This window comes from Anopheles maculipalpis (genome assembly GCF_943734695.1).
Source record: "Anopheles maculipalpis chromosome X unlocalized genomic scaffold, idAnoMacuDA_375_x X_unloc_3, whole genome shotgun sequence".
Classification (NCBI taxonomy): domain Eukaryota; kingdom Metazoa; phylum Arthropoda; class Insecta; order Diptera; family Culicidae; genus Anopheles; species Anopheles maculipalpis.
In genome coordinates, this window is record NW_026060491.1 from 22,501 (window position 1) to 35,000 (window position 12,500).

At 44.9% G+C, this 12,500-nt stretch overlaps 1 pseudogene; it reads left to right on the forward strand.

Annotated features, from left to right (window-relative positions):
- LOC126566782 (large subunit ribosomal RNA) overlaps nucleotides 1-3,652 on the forward strand; it is a 7,061-nt pseudogene extending 3,409 nt beyond the window's left edge.
- Nucleotides 3,653-12,500: the final 8,848 nt, after the last annotated feature.

A 12,500-nucleotide genomic window follows, 5' to 3' on the forward strand; every position in this document is an offset into this window, starting at 1 on the left:
ACACTCCGGGACAGCGAAAGCTTGGCCTTACGATCCTTTTGGTTATAACGAGTTTTTAGCAAGAGGTGTCAGAAAAGTTACCACAGGGATAACTGGCTTTTTTTTTTTTTTTTTTTTTTTTTAAACAAGAAGGTAGGTCTTTATTCAATACAGGTAATGGTTTTACACATCCCCCACGAGGGAACAAAGCCCTGCCCTCCCATCCACTCCCTCCCAACCCACCGCGAGGTGACCCGATGGCAGGGAGCGCTGCTTGTTCGCCTGCGATGCCTAGCTGCCCTAGTCCAAGCCGAAAAGGGCCAGCAATATGTCATCGCTGGTGATGACTTCACCAGCTTCCAGCCGCCTTCTCGCGCGGTGTCGCCTGACCCGCTCGCGAACGCTCCGACGCTGCTCTTCAAGTTCCGCCAGCTCTTCCGGCGTTAGCAAGCTCCCGTCCGGATGCCTTGCTGGTGGAGGCTCGCCGCGTGCCGCCCGTCGCTCCTGCGTCCTCAGTCGACGCGCTTCGTTGCGCCGATCATACCTCTCCCGGACCGTTGCTGCATGAGCCTCGTCAAGGCGTTGTGCCGCCTGGCGCATTTCTGCGTCCGCGCTGGTTGCCCGCTCGACGTACCATTCCTGCTGCAGAGCACAGGTGATGCGTTTGGCTGCCTCACAGACGTTGCTCCAGTTCTGACGGTTCTCCAGCATGAACGTCAGAAGGTTGTCTGGAGTGACCGCCGCTGCCGTGTCCTCGCCCAGCAGTTCGCCACGGACGTCCGCGAACCGTGGGCAGTCGAAGAACGCATGCTCCGCCGATTCTGCCACTCCCGGACATCTAGCACAGTCCGCCGACGGCGAGAAGTGCTGCGCGTGGAGGTAGTCGTGAAAGAAGCCATGGCCGGAGAGGAGCTGGGCGAGATGAAAGGTCATCTCCCCATGCGGCCGGCCCTTCCACGTTGCGATGTCTGGGATTAGCCGGTGTGTCCACCGGGTAAAACGGCTCGTCGGTGCCAACTCGTCCCACTCGGCCTGCCACTGGGCGATGGTGGCCGTTCGCTCCTCCCTGCGGATGCTGCTCGTAGGCGTACCGGTCTGCTGGCGTCGCTGGTAGCACCTTGCGTCCTCCGTGATCTGCAGGCAGATCGGGATGACGCTTGCAAGGACAGTGGCCACCTCGCCGCGCACCGATATAAATGTGCGGGCTACCGGTCTCGCGTAGAGGCCCTGCACCCGGTTCAACCTCCTGCGGTTCCATTGAGTGCGAACTGCCTCGTGCCACACTGGAGCAGCGTACCGCAGCGTCGAGTCCACGACTGACGCGAGCAATCGTCGTTTAGCACCCTTGGGGCCGCTGTGGTTCCGCATCAACCGGGATACCGCCTGTGCCACACGGAGTGCTTTTGCGGAGACGCACTCGACGTGGGCATTCCAAGACAGGTGGTCCTCCAGCATGACCCCAAGGTACTTAATCGTCCGTGTTGGCATCCTCTGCACGCCCGCGATGGTCACCGGCGCCTGCGTGTTCGCCCTCCGCATCGTGGACATCATTACCAACTCGGTCTTGGCCGGAGCAAGCTCCAGATGATGTGCTGCCATCCACGAGTTGATGATGCCGATCGCCTGCTCAGCCAGTTCCGCTGCCGCCTGTGGTGTCGCTCCTCCCGCCAGAACGACCAAATCGTCCGCGAAGCCGATCGCTTCCGCACCGTCCGGCAGCGTCAGCCGCAGCACACCATCATACATGACGTTCCACAGGGTCGGCCCTAGTATAGAGCCCTGTGGTACGCCTGCCGTGACTGTCCTGCGAACTGGTCCCTCGGCGGTCTCGAAAAGCAGCTCCCGTCCCGAGAAGTAGCTGCGCAAGACTCGCTGGAGCGCTGACGGTACGCTCATCCGCTGGAGAGCTGCTGCAATCGCCGTCCAGCTGGCCGAGTTAAAGGCGTTCCGCACGTCCAGAGATGCCACCATCAGGCAGCGAGGGTCTCTGCCATTGGTGCGGTGGAACGTCCTCGCGTACAGGCCTCGCTCGACGACCCGCTGGATGGCCTGCACCGTCGATCGTCCGCGGCGAAAACCATACTGCTCGGGCGACAAGCGGGGTGCACTGCTGTCCTCCAGGTGCTCGTTCAGGCGGTCGAGGATAATCCGCTCGAACACCTTCGGGACTGCACCCAGCATCAGCAGCGGCCGCCACGACGATGGCTCGCCAGGGGGTTTGCCTGGCTTCGGGATTAGCACCAGCCGCGCCGCCTTCCATGGCGTCGGAAACTCTCCCCGCCGCAACAGGTCGTTGAACACTCGGGTGAAGACCTCCGGGTGCTCTCGGATCGCGGTCTTCACCGCCGCGTTGGGGATGCCGTCGAGTCCTGGCGCCTTGGACGATGCCATCCTGGCTGCAACGGCCAACACCTCGTCCTGCGTGACCGGCCGGACCTCCTCCGTGTCGCCCTCGGCTGCGATGGTAGGCCAATCGAACGGAGGGTGCGTCGGGAAAAGTGCGTCAACGATCGGCTGGAGTACTGCTCGGTCGGTTTCAGGTGGTGCGCGACTGCGCAGCTTGGCCAGCACCACCTTGTACCCGAGCCCAAATACATCGTTCTCCACCCCGTCAATGAGCTCCTGCATGCAGCGATCCTTGCTGCGCTGGATCTCGCTCGCCAGCATCCTCCGCGAGCTCAGGAGCTGGGCGGTCAGCGCGAGGCGCTCATCAGGCGGGGCGCTGCGACGTCGCCGTTCTGCAGCTTCGCACTCCTCCCTCAGCCGGTCGATCTCGGGTGTCCACCAGTACATCCTCGGCGCTTGGTGGAAGGTCGCCCCATGCACCCGCTCCATTGTGCCATCGCACGCTGCAGTAAGCCCGCCGACCAGGTCTTCCGGTGTCTGCGCCAGCTCGAACCGTCCGATGGAAAGGGCGGTGGCGAAGCAGGAGCTGTCAAACTGCGCAGTTTTCCACCGGGTACCGGCATGCCTGGCCGTGCCGATGTTGTTGTTCGGCGGCTGATGTCGTTGCCTACGGTGACAGGGATAACTGGCTTGTGGTCGCCAAGCGTTCATAGCGACGTGACTTTTTGATCCTTCGATGTCGGCTCTTCCTATCATTGTGAAGCAAAATTCCCAAAGCGTAGGATTGTTCACCCTTTCAAGGGAACGTGAGCTGGGTTTAGACCGTCGTGAGACAGGTTAGTTTTACCCTACTGGTGTGTGCATTTGTGCTATCTTAACGGAATTCCTGTGCAGTACGAGAGGAACCACAGGTACGGACCACTGGCTCAATACTAGTTCGACCGGACTTTGGTATGACGCTACGTCCGCTGGATTATGCCTGAACGCCTCTAAGGTCGTAACCAATCCGAGCTGATAGCGCTTCAAACCCCCATAGGCAATCGTAAGCTAGCGGGCCTAACAACCCTCCGAGATACGCTGGCGCTGCCTCGCAGCCTGGCGCCTCATCCCCGCTTCTAGACTTGGCCGCATCGCGCAGGGTCGCACCGCACGTGTTAGTACCTGACCATAGGGAACACTGGTGGCAGCTGACCTCGCCGACCGTGGACTTGACTAGTTTCGATGCCTACCGACCGCCCGCAAACGACGGGACTTCAGGCTGGGAGCTGCGAGTTGTAGAGATGCGTTCGCATCGATCCTCTCAGGCGACCCATGCTTGGTGGTGTATTCGTGTGTACTGTCGCACCTTTCCGGGTGTGTTCAGTATGCACGATGAATGAGTTGGAAAACGAAAGACAGAGAGAGAATTGAAATGTTACTGAGCATATAAGCGAAGAGTGTGTGGGTTCATAAGAATGTTGATCATATGCAGTTGATACCGGTACGGGTCCGTCATTACTCCTCCACGGAGTGATGATCGGTTTGCTTGAAGGGGGCAATACGCATCGTTGACTTACCTACGGGTAACCCGCTTACGAGTGGGTCGATTGCTGTCGGGGCAAGCAATCGGGTTAGCGCCGTATCCGGATATAGAGAGTAGTATGGGGTGATAATGATTAACATGTCGAGTGATGGCTGCACCTCCTAGTGGAAAGTTCAAACGTGACGGTTGCTTCGCTACGGGGTACTAGGTACCTCTTAGAGGAGCAATGGAGTATGGAGTCCAAATTGAATGTTTGGACTTCAAAAATTTTTCTAAGTCCGGTACTTAAATCCCTCGGACATAAACTCACAAAATACATGCTATTGCATTAAAAATTTTGTTAACCTAACAAGAGATGAAGGCAAGTCGAATTGGTTGGTCGGAAACCAAAAATATCACTAAGTTCGGGACTTGTGCGCAAACCAAAAGTTAAAATGATGTCCCTGAACATGCATATAAGTTCGAGCATTGATATTATAAACCTAACAAGAGATGAAGGCAAGTCGAATTGGTTGGTGAGAAACCAAAAATATCACTAAGTTCGGGACTTGGGTACAAACCGAAAGTTAAAATGATGTCCTTGAACATGCATATAAGTTCGAGTATTGATATTATAAACCTAACAAGAGATGAAGGCAAGTCGAATTGGTTGATAAGAAACCAAAAATATCTCTAAGTTCGGGACTTGGGTACAAACCGAAAGTTAAAATGATGTCCCTGAACATGCATATAAGTTCGAGTATTGATATTATAAACCTAACAAGAGATGAAGGCAAGTCGAATTGGTTGGTGAGAAACCAAAAATATCTCTAAGTTCGGGACTTGGGTGCAAACCGAAAGTTAAAATGATGTCCCTGAACATGCATATAAGTTCGAGTATTGATATTATAAACCTAACAAGAGATGAAGGCAAGTCGAATTGGTTGGTCGGAAACCAAAAATATCACTAAGTTCGGGACTTGGGTACAAACCGAAAGTTAATATGATGTCCCTGAACATGCATATAAGTTCGAGTATTGATATTATAAACCTAAAAAGAGATGAAGGCAAGTCGAATTGGTTGGTCCAAAACCAAAAATATCTCTAAGTTCGGGACTTGGGTACAAACCGAAAGTTAAAATAATGTCCCTGAACATGCATATAAGTTCGAGTATTGATATTATAAACCTCACAAGAGATGAAGGCAAGTCGAATTGGTTGGTCCAAAACCAAAAATATCTCTAAGTTCGGGACTTGTGCGCAAACCAAAAGTTAATATGATGTCCCTGAACATGCATATAAGTTCGAGTATTGATATTATAAACCTAACAAGAGATGAAGGCAAGTCGAATTGGTAAGTAAGAAACCAAAAATATCTCTAAGTTCGGGACTTGGGTACAAACCGAAAGTTAAAATGATGTCCCTGAACATGCATATAAGTTCGAGTATTGATATTATAAACCTAACAAGAGATGAAGGCAAGTCGAATTGGTTGGTGAGAAACCAAAAATATCTCTAAGTTCGGGACTTGGGTACAAACCGAAAGTTAATATGATGTCCCTGAACATGCATATAAGTTCGAGTATTGATATTATAAACCTAACAAGAGATGAAGGCAAGTCGAATTGGTTGGTCGGAAACCAAAAATATCTCTAAGTTCGGGACTTGTGCGCAAACCAAAAGTTAAAATGATGTCCCTGAACATGCATATAAGTTCGAGTATTGATTTTATAAACCTAACAAGAGATGAAGGCAAGTCGAATTGGTTGGTCCAAAACCAAAAATATCTCTAAGTTCGGGACTTGGGTGCAAACCGAAAGTTAAAATGATGTCCCTGAACATGCATATAAGTTCGAGTATTGATATTATAAACCTAACAAGAGATGAAGGCAAGTCGAATTGGTTGGTCCAAAACCAAATATATCACTAAGTTCGGGACTTGGGTGCAAACCAAAAGTTAATATGACGTCCCTGAACATGCATATAAGTTCGAGTATTGATATTATAAACCTAACAAGAGATGAAGGCAAGTCGAATTGGTTGGTCCAAAACCAAAAATATCTCTAAGTTCGGGACTTGGGTGCAAACCGAAAGTTAAAATGATGTCCCTGAACATGCATATAAGTTCGAGTATTGATTTTATAAACCTAACAAGAGATGAAGGCAAGTCGAATTGGTTGGTCCGAAACCAAAAATGTCTCTAAGTTCGGGACTTGGGTACAAACTGAAAGTTAATATGATGTCCCTGAACATGCATATAAGTTCGAGTATTGATATTATAAACCTAACAAGAGATGAAGGCAAGTCGAATTGGTTGGTCGGAAACCAAAAATATCACTAAGTTCGGGACTTGTGCGCAAACCAAAAGTTAAAATGATGTCCCTGAACATGCATATAAGTTCGAGTATTGATATTATAAACCTAACAAGAGATGAAGGCAAGTCGAATTGGTTGGTGAGAAACCAAAAATATCTCTAAGTTCGGGACTTGGGTGCAAACCGAAAGTTAAAATGATGTCCCTGAACATGCATATAAGTTCGAGTATTGATATTATAAACCTAACAAGAGATGAAGGCAAGTCGAATTGGTTGGTTGGAAACCAAAAATATCACTAAGTTCGGGACTTGTGCGCAAACCAATAGTTAATATGATGTCCCTGAACATGCATATAAGTTCGAGTATTGATATTATAAACCTAACAAGAGATGAAGGCAAGTCGAATTGGTTGGTCCAAAACCAAAAATATCTCTAAGTTCGGGACTTGGGTGCAAACCGAAAGTTAAAATGATGTCCCTGAACATGCATATAAGTTCGAGTATTGATATTATAAACCTAACAAGAGATGAAGGCAAGTCGAATTGGTTGGTCGGAAACCAAAAATATCACTAAGTTCGGGACTTGGGTACAAACCGAATGTTAAAATGATGTCCCTGAACATGCATATAAGTTCGAGTATTGATATTATAAACCTAACAAGAGATGAAGGCAAGTCGAATTGGTTGGTCCGAAACCAAAAATATCTCTAAGTTCGGGACTTGGGTGCAAACCGAAAGTTAAAATGATGTCCCTGAACATGCATATAAGTTCGAGTATTGATATTATAAACCTAACAAGAGATGAAGGCAAGTCGAATTGGTTGGTAAGAAACCAAAAATATCACTAAGTTCGGGACTTGGGTGCAAACCGAAAGTGAATATGATGTCCCTGAACATGCATATAAGTTCGAGTATTGATATTATAAACCTAACAAGAGATGAAGGCAAGTCGAATTGGTTGGTAAGAAACCAAAAATATCTCTAAGTTCGGGACTTGGGTACAAACCGAAAGTTAATATGATGTCCCTGAACATGCATATAAGTTCGAGTATTGATATTATAAACCTAACAAGAGATGAAGGCAAGTCGAATTGGTTGGTCCAAAACCAAAAATATCTCTAAGTTCGGGACTTGGGTACAAACCGAAAGTTAAAATGATGTCCCTGAACATGCATATCAGTTCGAGTATTGATATTATAAACCTAACAAGAGATGAAGGCAAGTCGAATTGGTTGGTCCAAAACCAAAAATATCACTAAGTTCGGGACTTGGGTACAAACCGAAAGTTAAAATGATGTCCCTGAACATGCATATAAGTTCGAGTATTGATATTATAAACCTAACAAGAGATGAAGGCAAGTCGAATTGGTTGCTAAGAAACCAAAAATATCACTAAGTTCGGGACTTGGGTACAAACCGAAAGTGAAAATGATGTCCTTGAACATGCATATAAGTTCGAGTATTGATATTATAAACCTAACAAGAGATGAAGGCAAGTCGAATTGGTTGATAAGAAACCAAAAATATCTCTAAGTTCGGGACTTGGGTAAAAACCGAAAGTGAATATGATGTCCCTGAACATGCATATAAGTTCGAGTATTGATATTATAAACCTAACAAGAGATGAAGGCAAGTCGAATTGGTTGGTAAGAAACCAAAAATATCACTAAGTTCGGGACTTGGGTGCAAACCGAAAGTGAATATGATGTCCCTGAACATGCATATAAGTTCGAGTATTGATATTATAAACCTAACAAGAGATGAAGGCAAGTCGAATTGGTTGGTCCAAAACCAAAAATATCTCTAAGTTCGGGACTTGGGTGCAAACCGAAAGTTAAAATGATGTCCCTGAACATGCATATAAGTTCGAGTATTGATATTATAAACCTAACAAGAGATGAAGGCAAGTCGAATTGGTTGATCGGAAACCAAAAATATCACTAAGTTCGGGACTTGGGTACAAACCGAATGTTAAAATGATGTCCCTGAACATGCATATAAGTTCGAGTATTGATATTATAAACCTAACAAGAGATGAAGGCAAGTCGAATTGGTTGGTCCAAAACCAAAAATATCTCTAAGTTCGGGACTTGGGTGCAAACCGAAAGTTAAAATGATGTCCCTGAACATGCATATAAGTTCGAGTATTGATATTATAAACCTAACAAGAGATGAAGGCAAGTCGAATTGGTTGATAAGAAACCAAAAATATCACTAAGTTCGGGACTTGGGTGCAAACCGAAAGTGAATATGATGTCCCTGAACATGCATATAAGTTCGAGTATTGATATTATAAACCTAACAAGAGATGAAGACAAGTCGAATTGGTTGGTCCAAAACCAAAAATATCTCTAAGTTCGGGACTTGGGTACAAACCGAAAGTTAAAATGATGTCCCTGAACATGCATATAAGTTCGAGTATTGATATTATAAACCTAACAAGAGATGAAGGCAAGTCGAATTGGTTGGTCCAAAACCAAAAATATCACTAAGTTCGGGACTTGGGTACAAACCGAAAGTTAAAATGATGTCCCTGAACATGCATATAAGTTCGAGTATTGATATTATAAACCTAACAAGAGATGAAGGCAAGTCGAATTGGTTGCTAAGAAACCAAAAATATCACTAAGTTCGGGACTTGGGTACAAACCGAAAGTGAAAATGATGTCCTTGAACATGCATATAAGTTCGAGTATTGATATTATAAACCTAACAAGAGATGAAGGCAAGTCGAATTGGTTGATAAGAAACCAAAAATATCTCTAAGTTCGGGACTTGGGTAAAAACCGAAAGTGAATATGATGTCCCTGAACATGCATATAAGTTCGAGTATTGATATTATAAACCTAACAAGAGATGAAGGCAAGTCGAATTGGTTGGTAAGAAACCAAAAATATCACTAAGTTCGGGACTTGGGTGCAAACCGAAAGTGAATATGATGTCCCTGAACATGCATATAAGTTCGAGTATTGATATTATAAACCTAACAAGAGATGAAGGCAAGTCGAATTGGTTGGTCCAAAACCAAAAATATCTCTAAGTTCGGGACTTGGGTGCAAACCGAAAGTTAAAATGATGTCCCTGAACATGCATATAAGTTCGAGTATTGATATTATAAACCTAACAAGAGATGAAGGCAAGTCGAATTGGTTGGTCGGAAACCAAAAATATCACTAAGTTCGGGACTTGGGTACAAACCGAATGTTAAAATGATGTCCCTGAACATGCATATAAGTTCGAGTATTGATATTATAAACCTAACAAGAGATGAAGGCAAGTCGAATTGGTTGGTCGGAAACCAAAAATATCACTAAGTTCGGGACTTGGGTACAAACCGAAAGTTAATATGATGTCCCTGAACATGCATATAAGTTCGAGTATTGATATTATAAACCTAAAAAGAGATGAAGGCAAGTCGAATTGGTTGGTCCAAAACCAAAAATATCTCTAAGTTCGGGACTTGGGTACAAACCGAAAGTTAAAATGATGTCCCTGAACATGCATATAAGTTCGAGTATTGATATTATAAACCGAACAAGAGATGAACGCAAGTCGAATTGGTTGGTCCAAAACCAAAAATATCTCTAAGTTCGGGACTTGGGTGCAAACCGAAAGTTAAAATGATGTCCCTGAACATGTATATAAGTTCGAGTATTGATATTATAAACCTAACAAGAGATGAAGGCAAGTCGATTTGGTTGGTGAGAAACCAAAAATATCACTAAGTTCGGGACTTGGGTACAAACCGAAAGTTAAAATGATGTCCCTGAACATGCATATAAGTTCGAGTATTGATATTATAAACCTAACAAGAGATGAAGGCAAGTCGAATTGGTTGGTCCGAAACCAAAAATATCTCTAAGTTCGGGACTTGGGTGCAAACCGAAAGTTAAAATGATGTCCCTGAACATGCATATAAGTTCGAGTATTGATATTATAAACCTAACAAGAGATGAAGGCAAGTCGAATTGGTTGGTCCAAAACCAAAAACATCACTAAGTTCGGGACTTGTGCGCAAACCGAAAGTTAAAATGATGTCCCTGAACATGCATATAAGTTCGAGTATTGATATTATAAACCTAACAAGAGATGAAGGCAAGTCGAATTGGTTGGTCCGAAACCAAAAATATCTCTAAGTACGGGACTTGGGCACAAACCAAAACTATATACCAAGTGCCTGAAATGTCTATAAACCACACGAAGAACTCTTCACACACAGGTGCGCCTCATAACCTGGTTCAATGTATAAGACATTGGTTTCGGGGGATTTATTGAGAAGAAATTTTTTTTCTCTAACTTTGAGTAAAACTGTCTCAGAATACATATTTAACCACGAAAAGTGAACACCGACAGTAAATAGCAAAAGTCACCCGACCATCAAAGTTGTATGGCGGTGTGGGAGAAGAAAATCCAAGGTCGTCTAATGTAGGGACGTAAGACACGAAATCAAAATTTTGGCATAAAATCTAAAATAATCATCAGACAGTGGTCATCCAAGGCATATAAGAGTCGTCTAACGATGCTGAATGCAATAAGCAATAGCGACTTTTTAAAGATTTTTTTGGATTTTTGTCAAAATGTACCCTTCACAACTTGGTACAAGTCATAGGACAAGGGTACCGGTATGACCGACGGAAGATTTTTGGACAAAAAATTTTTTTGCTCTAACTTTGAGTAAAACGGTCTCAGGATGCATTATTAATCATGAAAAGTGATCTCCGACAGTAAATAGCGAAAGTTACCCGACCATCAAAGTTGCATGGCGGTGCAGGAGACGAAAATCCAAGGTCGTCTAATGTAGGGACGTAAGACACGAAATCAAAATTTTGGCATAAAAGCTAAAATAATCATCAGACAGTGGTCATCCAAGGCATATAAGAGTCGTCTAACGATGCTGAATGCAATAAGCAATAGCGACTTTTTAATGATTTTTTTGGATTTTTGTCAAAATGTACCCTTCACAACTTGGTACAAGTCATAGGACATGGGTACCGGTATGACCGACGGAAGATTTTTGGACAAAAAATTTTTTTGCTCTAACTTTGAGTAAAACGGTCTCAGGATGCATTATTAATCATGAAAAGTGATCTCCGACAGTAAATAGCGAAAGTTACCCGACCATCAAAGTTGCATGGCGGTGCAGGAGACGAAAATCCAAGGTCGTCTAATGTAGGGACGTAAGACACGAAATCAAAATTTTGGCATAAAAGCTAAAATAATCATCAGACAGTGGTCATCCAAGGCATATAAGAGTCGTCTAACGATGCTGAATGCAATAAGCAATAGCGACTTTTTAAAGATTTTTTTGGATTTTTGTCAAAATGTACCCTTCACAACTTGGTACAAGTTATAGGACATGGGTATCGGTATGACCGACGGAAGATTTTTAGACAAAAATTTTTTTGACTCTAACTTTGAGTAAAACTGTGTCAGGATGCATTTTTAAGCATGAAAAGTGATCTCCGACGGTAAATAGCAAAAGTCACCCGACCCTCAAAGTTGTATGGCGATGTAGGAGAAAAAAATTCCGAGGTCGTTTAATTTTGGGATGGATAAAAATGGTCACTTGTGGTAAAGTGATGTTGTTCATTGGCTATAGTAAGAGGGTATGGTGTCGTGACACAAAAATGAAAAATGTATGGGAACGTGTTCTAAACACTGTCACAAGGTGCAAATTGAGTATCTAGTCGTACCTTAGACACCAGTACGGGTAAATGAGCCTCTGCTTGGCTCATATGTATGGGGAAAAGTAAGGGTGACCGACTTGTCCAAAGGTAAAAAGCGAAAATTCACCCGGCCCTCAGACTTGTATGGAGGTATAGGAGAAAAATGTGTCAAAGTCGTTTAATGTAGGGACGGATAAAAATGGTCACTTGTGGTAAGGTGATGTTGTTCGTTGGCTATAGTAAGAGGGTATGGTGTCGTGACACAAAAATGAAAAATGTATAGAAACGTGTTCTAAACACTGTCACAAGGTGCAAGTTGAGTATCTAGTCGTACCTTAGACACCAGTACGGGTAAATGAGCCAATGTTGTGCATAGCTAGGGTATCGGGACGATGCCCTAAAACCCTCAAAGGATTGTAGTGTGTTGGATGTTATCTCCTGTTGGTCGTACGGCAACCATACCCGGTTGGAAGTACCGCGGACTCTGAACGTCTCCGCATCAAAACGTTCGCCATGCGAATATACAAATTGAATAAGCTTGACGTAGTGTAAGGTATCGAAACGAATAAGTAGAGAAATTAAGGGTCCGAGAGCAATCTCGTGATTCTACGGTGAGGTGTGAGAAATGACACGAAGCTGTCAAGAGGTCTCCCTGAGTGAGGAAGGCAATGTTCGGGTGCTTCGATCTATTGG